Below are 11057 nucleotides of genomic sequence, written 5' to 3'. Positions count from 1 at the left end.
TATATTCCCTTCGCTGTGCAATGGAGTGTGTGCAGCACTTTATATCTTCCCCTCACTATAAATTGGGCATTGAAGTATGTACACTTTCCCCTCACCCCTTACTATAGGCCGGGGAATAGAATGTGTGCATCATGTTAGGCTTTCTATGGGCAGGGCAAGGGAATGTGTGCAACTATATGTATGTTCTCCTTTATAGACAGAGCAATGGCGTGTGTACTGTGCAACACTTTGTAATTTCCCATCCGCTTTGTAGTAGGAGGCCGCATTTCTGTGACCATGGCAATAGTCCCCCGAGTGACGTCACCTCACTAGTGACTCCTCCCCAGACTCGCGAGATCGGGAGTTATCGCGAGAAGAGAGTACGGGTTTCTGAGTGTGGAGGAAAGAGGCGCTCCGGGGACGGTGAGTGTGTGTGAGGGGATGAGGGAAAGGTGTGTGTGTCCCGGGAAGTGTAGGTGGCTTTGTGTGGAAGGCGGTGCGGACAGCGAGAGCTCATCTTCCCGTGCGGCCTATGAGTCTTCCTATACCTATACGGATTACCGCCGCCGGTACAGAGCCGGCCTGACTGATATCCCTCCGCCTGTGACTTACTGCCATGTTACCATATCCCTCCGCCGCCTCATTTCCTTTATTATAGGGGGACTTCCCAATATACGGGGTTATCTGACCTAGGATCCCCCATGCTATCCCTCCGCCAGTAGATCCCCCGTGCTATCCCTCCGCCAGTAGATCCCCCGTGCTATCCCTCCGCCAGTAGATCCCCCGTGCTATCCCTCCGCCAGTAGATCCCCCGTGCTATCCCTCCGCCAGTAGATCCCCCGTGCTATCCCTCCGCCAGGAGATCCCCCGTGCTATCCCTCCGCCAGTAGATCCCCCGTGCTATCCCTCCGCCAGTAGATCCCCCGTGCTATCCCTCCGCCAGTAGATCCCCCGTGCTATCCCTCCGCCAGTAGATCCCCCGTGCTATCCCTCCGCCAGTAGATCCCCCGTGCTATCCCTCCGCCAAGAGATCCCCCGTGCTATCCCTCCGCCAAGAGATCCCCCGTGCTATCCCTCCGCCAAGAGATCCCCCGTGCTATCCCTCCGCCAAGAGATCCCCCGTGCTATCCCTTCGCCAGTAGATCCCCCGTGCTATCCCTCCGCCAGTAGATCCCCCGTGCTATCCCTCCGCCAGTAGATCCCCCGTGCTATCCCTCCGCCAGTAGATCCCCCGTGCTATCCCTCCGCCAGTAGATCCCCCGTGCTATCCCTCCGCCAGTAGATCCCCCGTGCTATCCCTCCGCCAAGAGATCCCCCGTGCTATCCCTCCGCCAAGAGATCCCCCGTGCTATCCCTCCGCCAAGAGATCCCCCGTGCTATCCCTCCGCCAAGAGATCCCCCGTGCTATCCCTCCGCCAAGAGATCCCCCGTGCTATCCCTCCGCCAAGAGATCCCCAGTGCTATCCCTCCGCCAAGAGATCCCCCGTGCTATCCCTCCGCCAAGAGATCCCCAGTGCTATCCCTCCGCCAAGAGATCCCCCGTGCTATCCCTCCGCCAAGAGATCCCCCGTGTTATCCCTCCGCCAATAAATACCCCGTGTTATCCCTCCTCCAATAGATCCCCGTGCTATCCCTCCTCCAATAGATCCCCCGTGCTATCCCTCCTCCAATAGATCCCCCGTGCTATCCCTCCTCCAATAGATCCCCCGTGCTATCCCTCCTCCAATAGATCCCCCGTGTTCTCCCTCGGTGGCCAGATCCCCCGTGTTCTCCCTGGGCCGTCAGATCCCCCGTGTTCTCCCTGGGCCGTCAGATCCCCCGTGTTCTCCCTGGGCCGTCAGATCCCCCGTGTTCTCCCTGGGCCGTCAGATCCCCCGTGTTCTCCCTGGGCCGTCAGATCCCCCGTGTTCTCCCTGGGCCGCCAGATCCCCCGTGTTCTCCCTGGGCCGCCAGATCCCCCGTGTTCTCCCTGGGCCGCCAGATCCCCCGTGTTCTCCCTGGGCCGCCAGATCCCCCGTGTTCTCCCTGGGCCGCCAGATCCCCCGTGTTCTCCCTGGGCCGCCAGATCCCCCGTGTTCTCCCTGGGCCGCCAGATCCCCCGTGTTCTCCCTGGGCCGCCAGATCCCCCGTGTTCTCCCTGGGCCGCCAGATCCCCCGTGTTCTCCCTCGGCGGCCAGATCCCCCGTGTTCTCCCTCGGCGGCCAGATCCCCCGTGTTCTCCCTCGGCCGTCGGATCCCTTCCTATATTCTACTCTATAGACCAGGGGTGGGCAACCTTGGCACTACAGCTGAGCTGAAACTACAAAATCCCGTCAGGCCTCTGCCTCATGAGACTTGTAGGATGCCTATCCCTGCTATGGACTGTCCCCATGGATAGTGCTGTATCCTGATAGCTGGCCCACAAAGCTATACTCCCCCCCCCCATCTGTACCTCTTGTTCCCTCCCTGTGCCATCAAGAGCCCTCACTCTGTTGAGGTAATGGAGCCAAGCTTCCCTATTCCGGTTAGCTTTGGACTGTGCTTGTGCCTGAGCAGCCAATCGCCAGGCCTGAACACTGCCAAGTGGTTGGGGGCAGTGACATTAACCTGTGTAACTTCTGATTCCAAGGGTTACTCTTGCGGGCAGCTGGCAAAGGAACTCGGATGAATATACCTTGCTGATAGGGTGGGTTATTGGAAAGTGTTGCCCTGAATTGCCAAATGATGAAGTCCATTCAATTGCCAAATAAAGCAGCCTTCAGTTATAAAAAGCAGCCACCCAGAGGGGAATGCACCAGCTGGAATTGCTGAACGGGCATCATAAGAAATGGCTGGTGGTGGGGGGTAAAACTTTATTGACGTCCCTCACTTGTTCCCCACCTCATCCTGTAACCCACATGACAGTTACCAGGGTGCAGGGCTGTTCCTTTTTCTGACCCCTAACTCACTATGGGACACAGGCATCTGACACTCCCAGAAGTGTCAAATGCTGAGGAGTCGGGTGAGGAAATAGACAGGAGGTAGGAGTATGGGCTGCCAGAGAGGCGAGGTTCTCTTCTAGGGAAGTCGTGTTTTTAATTATTTATTTTTAGTGACTTGATAGGATCTCTTTTAAACAGACCTTCACTTATTATATTATTATACAGGATTTATATAGTGCCAACAGTTTGCGCAGCGCTTTACAATGTTAGGGCAGACAATACAGAGAAATCAGAGTGCGCTGCTTCTTAGAGCTTACAATCTAATCACTTAAATTTAAAAATGTAATTCCAGTCAATCCCTAACTAAGCTAAAATCGACTCCCACCCCCATTCTAAGCCTATTCTATCGACCCTGTTAACGGAAAGCTTGCCTATACTTACCTATTCTGAAGTCGCTTCGATCCAGTCACATGATTGGATCCTAGTGATGGTTTCAGTGTAGAGGAGGGACAGCCGTCAACGGCTGCTCCATAGTAAGTCTATGGGTGATGTCATCATCCATGCTCTGCAGTTGTCACTTTTCTCTCCTCTACTCTGAAGTCCTCGCTTGGGAGATCACATGACCGGACTGGAGCAACTTAAGAATAGGTAAGTATAGACATCTTTTCTTTTACCGGGTAGACAAAATAGGCTTAGAATTGGGGGTGGGAGTAGATTTTAGCTCCGTTAGATTTTAAGTGGAATTACACTTTAATACATCAATACATCCTAACCCTTCCCCCTTCTTTAATACATTAATTTTTTTCTATTTTTGGGTAGCAAGCGAGCACTGTTCGGAAGGTACGGGCGGTGCCCTATATCGCTCTTGGCTTATTCAAGAGCGAATACTGCTGCACATAATGTGAGCAGGTTGTTTCCTTGTAAACCCAGGTCCTGAATCTAAGGAAGCAACTGGCAAAACTGTGAAGCATCACCAACCTGAAATCGAGTTTGGACCATACTTGTCAGGTGCTGGCAGGGGCCAGTACAGAGGTGGGTGGAAATATAGAGGTGCAGGCACCAGAGTTGTTGGGTGACAAACTGGGTAGAAGGCAAAGTGTTGGGGAAGTCAGTCCTGAGCTAACCCATCCCAATAAATATGCCCGGTTGCATGATGGTGGGGATATCGATCAAGAAGTGACCTTGCTGGAGCAGAGTGACTCGCCTACCTGCCTCGAGAACCACTCCTCTAGTGAGGGCGGGGGCAAGGATAAAAGAAAAGGATAGGCAGAGACTGGTGGTAGGGGATTCAATTATTAGAGGGCAGTCTGCCACAAAGACTGTCATCACTGAACAGTATGTTGTTTGGCACATCGCAGATCGTGTTGACAGATTGTTGGGTGATGCTGGGGATGACCCAGCTGTCATGGTACATATTGGTACTAAGGACAAAAATAGAGGAAGGTGGAGCATCCTACAAAATTATTTCAGGGACCTATATTGAAGAAAAAGAAATGCAGCTCAGAAATGCTACCTGTACCTCAAGCCACACTAGAGAAATATCAGGAGCTTAGAGTACTTAAGAGGCCAGGTAACTGGTGCAGGAAGAAGGATTTTGGTATCCTGTAGAACTGGGCTGACTTTTCGGTCCGTTAGCAGCTTTATAGCAGGGACAGACTGTACCAAAATGGGGAGGGTGCGCTATGTTGGGGGAGAAGATGGCTTAAAAACTGGGGGGGGGGTCAAAGAAAGAGATAGCCAGTAGTGAGCGAAGGTCAGAGGCTACTATTAGGTGCATTAATTGTAATATAACCAGAATACCGAAACCAAAGATGAGTAGGTTGACAGAACGCAATTGCAGTTTCAGAACAACTAAGGAAAATGATGTGCTCATGAAAAACGAAAAGGAATGTACACAAATGCTAGAAATTAAAGCGGTAGTATCCCCTGAGTACAAAAAACCCTGCAAGACAATGGCATAATGTGCTAATATTCATCGCATACTAGCACATTATGAAATGCTTACATTAGAACGAAGCCCCCACACGGTCACCTGGACACCACTAAGGGAGCTGTTGTGTTCCCTCGGCGGCTCCGGCACTGTGAGTGGCCAGAGCTGCGATGATGTCTCTCCCATGCATGCATGCGGGAGTTCACTTTCCGACAAGGTCCACCGGGGGGCGTATGTAAAAGGCCCTATGTCTTGAAGGATGAAGAGGAGTCTGACCTTTTTGTTACATTTAGGAATGGTGGCAAGGCAGGGCAATGTTATAATGGGGGATTTCAAATATGGGCAGAAGGAACTGCTCACTCATTTAAGGCTCGCTGTTTCTTAAATGTGTTGCAGGACAACTTTATGAGCCAATTGGTAAATGCCCCGACTAGAAATAGTGCTCTGCTAGATCTACTAATTACAGATAACCCAGATCTAATGGCACATGTGGAATTACGGGACCGGATAGGAAACCGTGATCACAGGGTAATTACACACCGAGTAAAAGGAGGGTAGGGCAAAAACTCTAAATTACAAGAGCTAACTGCTATAGATTGTGATCAGATTCTAGAAACTTTGAGCTCTAAGAGAAAATGGGAGTGCTTTAAGGACATATTAAATAAGAGTATTAGCCAGTCCATTCCAATGGACAATAAATATAAAAGAGCTAAGGGTAAACCTGGTTGGGTAAACTTTAATGAAAACAGGTTTAAAAGAAAAGGCTCTTAAAAAATATAAGGCCGAAGGGTCATTTTCAGCATTCCAACACTACAAGGATTGCAACAAGAAGTGTAAGAGCACAAACAGACTACGAGAGGCACATGGCAGAGGAGGGTAAAAAAATAAAATAAAAATGTATAAATAGATTAATAGTAAGAATTGAAAATGAGGTCAGAACATATTGGCCCCATAAAAAATGATCAGGGGAAGTTGGTTACAAATGATAAGGACAAGCAACTGTACTAAATGCATTCTTCTCCTCAGTTTTTACAAAGGAGAAGGAGGGGTATAGTAATCAAGACTGGATCGTTAGTAACGAATGTACCCTTGTGGCTAACAGAACCGGTGTCCGAAAAAGACTTGAAAAACTGAATGCAAATAAATCACCAGGACCAGATGGCTTACACCCAAGAGTCCTCAAAGAACTTAGCCAGGTAATAGCCAGAACATTATTCCTAACTTTTATGGACAGCATACTGACAGGAGTGGTACCAGCGGATTGACAAAAAGCCAACGTGGTACTAATCTTTATAAAAGGGCAAAGACGTATACCTGGAAACTACAGACACCAGTCAGTCTAACATCGATAGTATGTAAACTATTGGAAGGGATGATAAGGGGATTATATCCAAGAATTTGAACATGAAAACCCTATCATTAGTCATAATCAACATGGATTTATGAAAGATCATTCTTACCAAACCAATCTGCTAGCATTCTACAAGGAAGTGAACTGTCATCTAGATAAAGGAAGGCCTGTGGATGTCGTGTATCAGGATTTTGCAAAAGCATTCAATACAGTCCTCCTAAACACCTAGACCACAAGGTACGTACCTGGATAGAAAACTGGTTACAGGGGCATGACCAAAGGGTGGTGATAAAAGGTGTGTACTCAGAATGGTCTGGAAAGTGGGGTATGCTCTCCTGGGACCAATTCTGTTTAATTTATTCATATGAATAAAAAGTGTTTTGCTGACAATACAAAGCAGGGCGCAATGACTTTACATCGGGATATAGAAACCTTACAAGAAGACCTCAATAAAATAAAGGGATGGGCAACTAAAGTTTATTGTTGAGAAATGTAAAGTAATCCACTTGGGGGCCAAAAATGTGAATGCAAGTTATTCACTGGGGGGGGGGAACCGTTGGGGGAGATGAAGGATCTAGGGGTCTTAGTAGATCTCCAGCTCAGCAATGGCATGCAATTCCTAGCATGCATAAAAAAAGGTGATTTACTCAAGAGATAACACTATAATTCTACAAGACTATGGTCGGGACACATCTTGAATATGTCGTCCAGTTCTGGTCACCAGTCCTCAAGACAGATGTGCTGGAACTGGAAATAATCCAGAGGAGGAGTACCTTAGTTGGGAGGAAAGAATGCAAGCGTTAAACGTATTCTCCCCGGAGAAGAGACGCTTGTGAGGAGATATGACAGCGATATACGAATACCTCTGTGGTGATTCTAGCATAGGAGGGAAACTATTTTTAGGGAGCTTAAAGTAGTTGTAAAGTCAGAAGGTTTTTTTTTATCTTAATGTATTCTATGCATTAAGATAAGAAAACTTCTGTGTGTGGCAGCCCACTAATACTTACCTGAGCCCCATCTCAATCCAGCGATGTTGTATGAGAGACTCTGCTGTCCGGGTCTCTCCCTCCTTATTGGCTGAGACACAGCAGCAGGGTGCATTGGCTCCCGCTACTGTCAATCAAAGTCAGTGAGCCAATGAGTAGAGAGAGGGTGTGGGGCATAGCCCTTGCATAGGTGTAAATGGAGCCCTAGAGCCCTTTCACGCTGATGCATTTCTCTTGCGTTTTTTACCTGCAAGAAAAATGCAATGAAAATATTTCCCAATTAATCCTTTGGAACTCTTCCCGCCGCTGTGGGTGCGGTGGGTTTTAAAAAAAAAAGTCCAGCATGCCACAACTTTGGTGCGGTTTTGAAAAGCGCACCAAAAATGCAGAGTTCCCCATTGAAATGAATGGTAAACGTATCAAAAACGCTCTGCATTTGCATTTTTTGGGATCCGATGTTTATTTTTTATGGGTGCAGGCAACCAGAAATGCATCTAAAACACAGTAAAAACCGTGATTTTTTCTACAGAGCAGCATGAAAGTAGGATTATTCCTGGCTCCAGCAGGCTCTCTACATCCATGCACCTTTCTAATGGGCCATACACACTATAAGATTTTCTGAAGACTTTTTCCTTTAGATTTACCAAAACCATATAATATGAGGTCAAACCTAAACACTTTCAATTTGTATGCAATCTGGCAGGCCCTTGCAATACATAGAAAAGGTAAATCTGAAGGAAAAAGTCTTCCGAAAATCTTATAGTGTGTATGGCCCTTTAGGCTCTTCCAGCCTCTGATAATTTTGACATCAAATTTTATTTTAGTTTTAGTCAGTCTTTTACCATTTTAGTCTTAGTCATATTTTAGTTATATAAATTTGTTTTGTTTTAGTTGTATTTTAGTCAACTAAAATCTAATGGGTTTAGTTAAACTATAAAGTATTATTTAACCCCTTGCCGACTGCCCCACATACATTTACTGGGGGGGGGGGGGGGGCTCCCTCCTGTGTGCAGAATCATGTACCAGTACGTCTTCTACACTTCTGGGTCTGGGGTGTGCGGGTGTGCCGCTAAGCACCCGTTCCTGCTGTGATTAGGCACAGAGAGGGAGTCACTCAGCGGGTCTTGTGTACCTGATGTCTGCCGCACCTTGTGATCGTTCCCGAGGTTCCCTATGTAAAAAAGGCAGATCACCGTTCTGTTAGTAGGGAAGACAGAGATCCTGTGTTTCTGCTAAGCAATTATCCCATAGTTTGTAGATGCAATAACTTTTGCGCAAACCAATCAATATACGCTTATTGGGCTTTTTTTTTTTTTTTTTATGTATAGAAACGTAGCAGAATACATATTGGCCTAAATTGAAGAAGAAATTTGATTTTTTTTTTTTTTTTTTATTTATTGGATATGTTTGTTTTATACCAGAAAGTACAATTTTTTTTTTTTTTTTTTTTCAAAATTGTAGCTCTTCTTTTTATTTATTTATTTATTTATTTGTGGGGAAAAAAAGGACATCAATTTTATTTGGGTACAGCATTGACCGAGCAGTTGTCAGTTAAAGTAACTGTGGCGTATTGCAAAAAGTGGCCTGGTCATTAGGGGGTAAAACCTTCCAGAGCTGAAGTGGCTAAGCCTTTCTCTAGAAATGCCAAACCCATTATATACTAGAGTAAAAATCGATTTACATTATTATTTTATGGTAATAAGGTTGGCACATACACTACAGACAGATTTACCTTTGTGATATGACGTCTTTAGGAATAAAACCAAGTCTCATAAACAAAAATAATGTTTTTTGACAAACATAAGTGCAACTTTAAAAAAAAAAAGGAAAAATATTGCCTGAATATATTACCAACATGGAATATTAAGGGGGAAAAAAAAAGGAAAAGCCTTTTTTTCTTAATTTTTTTTTTCTTCCAGAAGCTTAGTAGATACCCCCTACTTATTCTTATGGAATAGTGCAATACATGTTTAAACTTTTAATGTGCTATTAATATAGGCTGGGGATGGAATTGTATTGTGAAGGAAGAAAATGGTCACACACCATGGATTCCGTGGTGGTGTGCGACCATTTTCTTCCTTCGTGCTTCTGGTGGCGAGCCGAGGTTCAGCACCCACCTTGAACCGTGGACTTTGACTAGCCTGAGTGGTGTTATCTCTCTTCATTGATGGAATTGCGTTGCAGATTTAGAAAAGGCCAGCAGAGGGTGCCAGAGCGTGAATGAGTGCAAGGCCCCTTTCACACGAACCATCCGATCAGATCTGCCTGTCAGTTTTCCAGGCAGACCTGATCAGATGCTCCATGCATCCCTATGGGGGCAACGGATGTCAGCGGAGACCTCTCGCTGCTATCCGATTCCGATCCTGTCTGTGAAATCCGAACGGATGGAAACCCTATTTTCCATCCGTCCAGGGGATTGGATGAGAGCGGACAGGCGGACCGTTCTCATCCTATTCCCCCATAGAGGACAGCGGGTGTCTGCTGGCAGCTCCGTCTCTGCACACAGAGTGGAGACAGAGCTGTCATCCGCCTGATCGGCGGATCCACCCCCCCCCCCCGAGCAGAACGGACCACGATGGACGGCGCATCATGTGTAGGGACACTAAATGTGGAACTGCATAGGTAAGGGAAAGGATTGATGGGAGCCTGCGCCTCTCTTCCAATACAGCTTGCCGATAGTCAGGGGACTGGGGGGCTTCCTCAGGGGCAAAGCCCTGAGGAAAGTGGAAGTTCAGGTGGGTAAATGTCCCTCCCTCACATTTTCGCTCGTTGACGAAAATTAGAATTGATTTTTGTCATAGTTTTCGTCAATTGACTTTGTTGAGTTTTCATCTTTGAAAACATTCAGCCGACGAAAACATTTTCGTTGCTTCCAGCTGAGGGACGGCCAACAGCTCGGAGTTTCGGGCAGAAGAGAACAGCGCTAGAGCTTGCTGGACCGCGGGATGGAGGTAAATAATACCGCTTATCTCTGCTCTCCCCTACACTAAACAAGCATTTAACTTGCAGTGTTGGGGCCCATTTAATATAGTAGTTTTTGTATAATTCCAGTAGTTCAGCTTTAACCGCTTGCTGACCGACTATTTACTGCGGCGGTCAGCCCCTCACAGGCAAAGCGACGTAGGACTACGTCGCTAGCCTGTGAGGCTCTAGGGAGCGAGCGCGCGCCCCCGAAGGCGCGCTCCCGCTCGGTCGCGGACCCGCCCCCCCCCCCCGTGCGTGTGCACCGGCGGACACGATGTCCGCCGGTCACTCGCGATCGTCCGTTGCAGCGGGAGAAAGGCAGGCGGCTAATGTAAACAAAGCTGCCTGTCATTCTCCCCTGTGTAAGAATGGAGATCAAACGGTTCTACTATGTAGGACCGTTGATCACTGTTCTTACACATCAAGCCACATCCAATCACAGTTAGAATCACGCCCCTAGGGACACACTTAACCCCTCCCTCTCAAAAAAAGTTAAACCCTTCACTGCCAGTGTCATTTTTACAGTAACAGTGCATATGTATAGCACTGATTACTGTAGTAATGTCACTGGTAACCTCAAAAATGTCAGTCAGGGGTCCGATCTGTCCGCCGCAATGTCGCAGTCCCGCAAAAAAAATCGCAGATCGCCGCCATTACTCGTTAAAAATAAAAAACAGCAAAAATGACAAAAATCTTTCCCTTAGTAAACACAATAACTTTTGCGCAAACCAATCAAAATACGCTTTTTGCGATTTTTTTTTTACCAAACATATGTAGCATAAAACAAATTGGCCTAAAATGTTAAAAAAATTTTGATTTTTAAATATTTTCTTTTGGGGAATTTCATATAAAAAAAATGTGAAAAATATTATTTTTGCAAAATTGTCGCTCTTATGTTTATATTGCATGATTAAAAAATCGCACAGGTGATCAAATACCACCAAAAG

The 11057-nt window shown here is 46.9% G+C and overlaps 1 protein-coding gene across 2 annotated transcripts in view; it reads left to right on the top strand.

Annotated features, from left to right (window-relative positions):
* The first annotated feature begins 273 nt into the window (after window positions 1–273).
* Window positions 274–11057, top strand: part of SMNDC1 (survival motor neuron domain containing 1) — a 45228-nt gene continuing 34444 nt past the window's right edge. The window contains exons 1-2 of one of the 2 annotated variants that reach the window (XM_082269188.1): window positions 370–402; window positions 5836–6005. The gene's annotated coding sequence lies outside the window, so the exon portion shown is untranslated. Of the gene's footprint in view, window positions 403–5835; window positions 6006–11057 lie in introns of both variants that reach the window. The other variant, XM_082269187.1, reaches the window with a different exon arrangement.

Source organism: Pelophylax lessonae (assembly GCF_965119305.1).
Source record: "Pelophylax lessonae genome assembly, chromosome: 9".
Lineage (NCBI taxonomy): Eukaryota > Metazoa > Chordata > Amphibia > Anura > Ranidae > Pelophylax > Pelophylax lessonae.
Note: the sequence above shows the minus strand (reverse complement) of the source record. Positions and strands in the feature narration are given on the sequence as shown.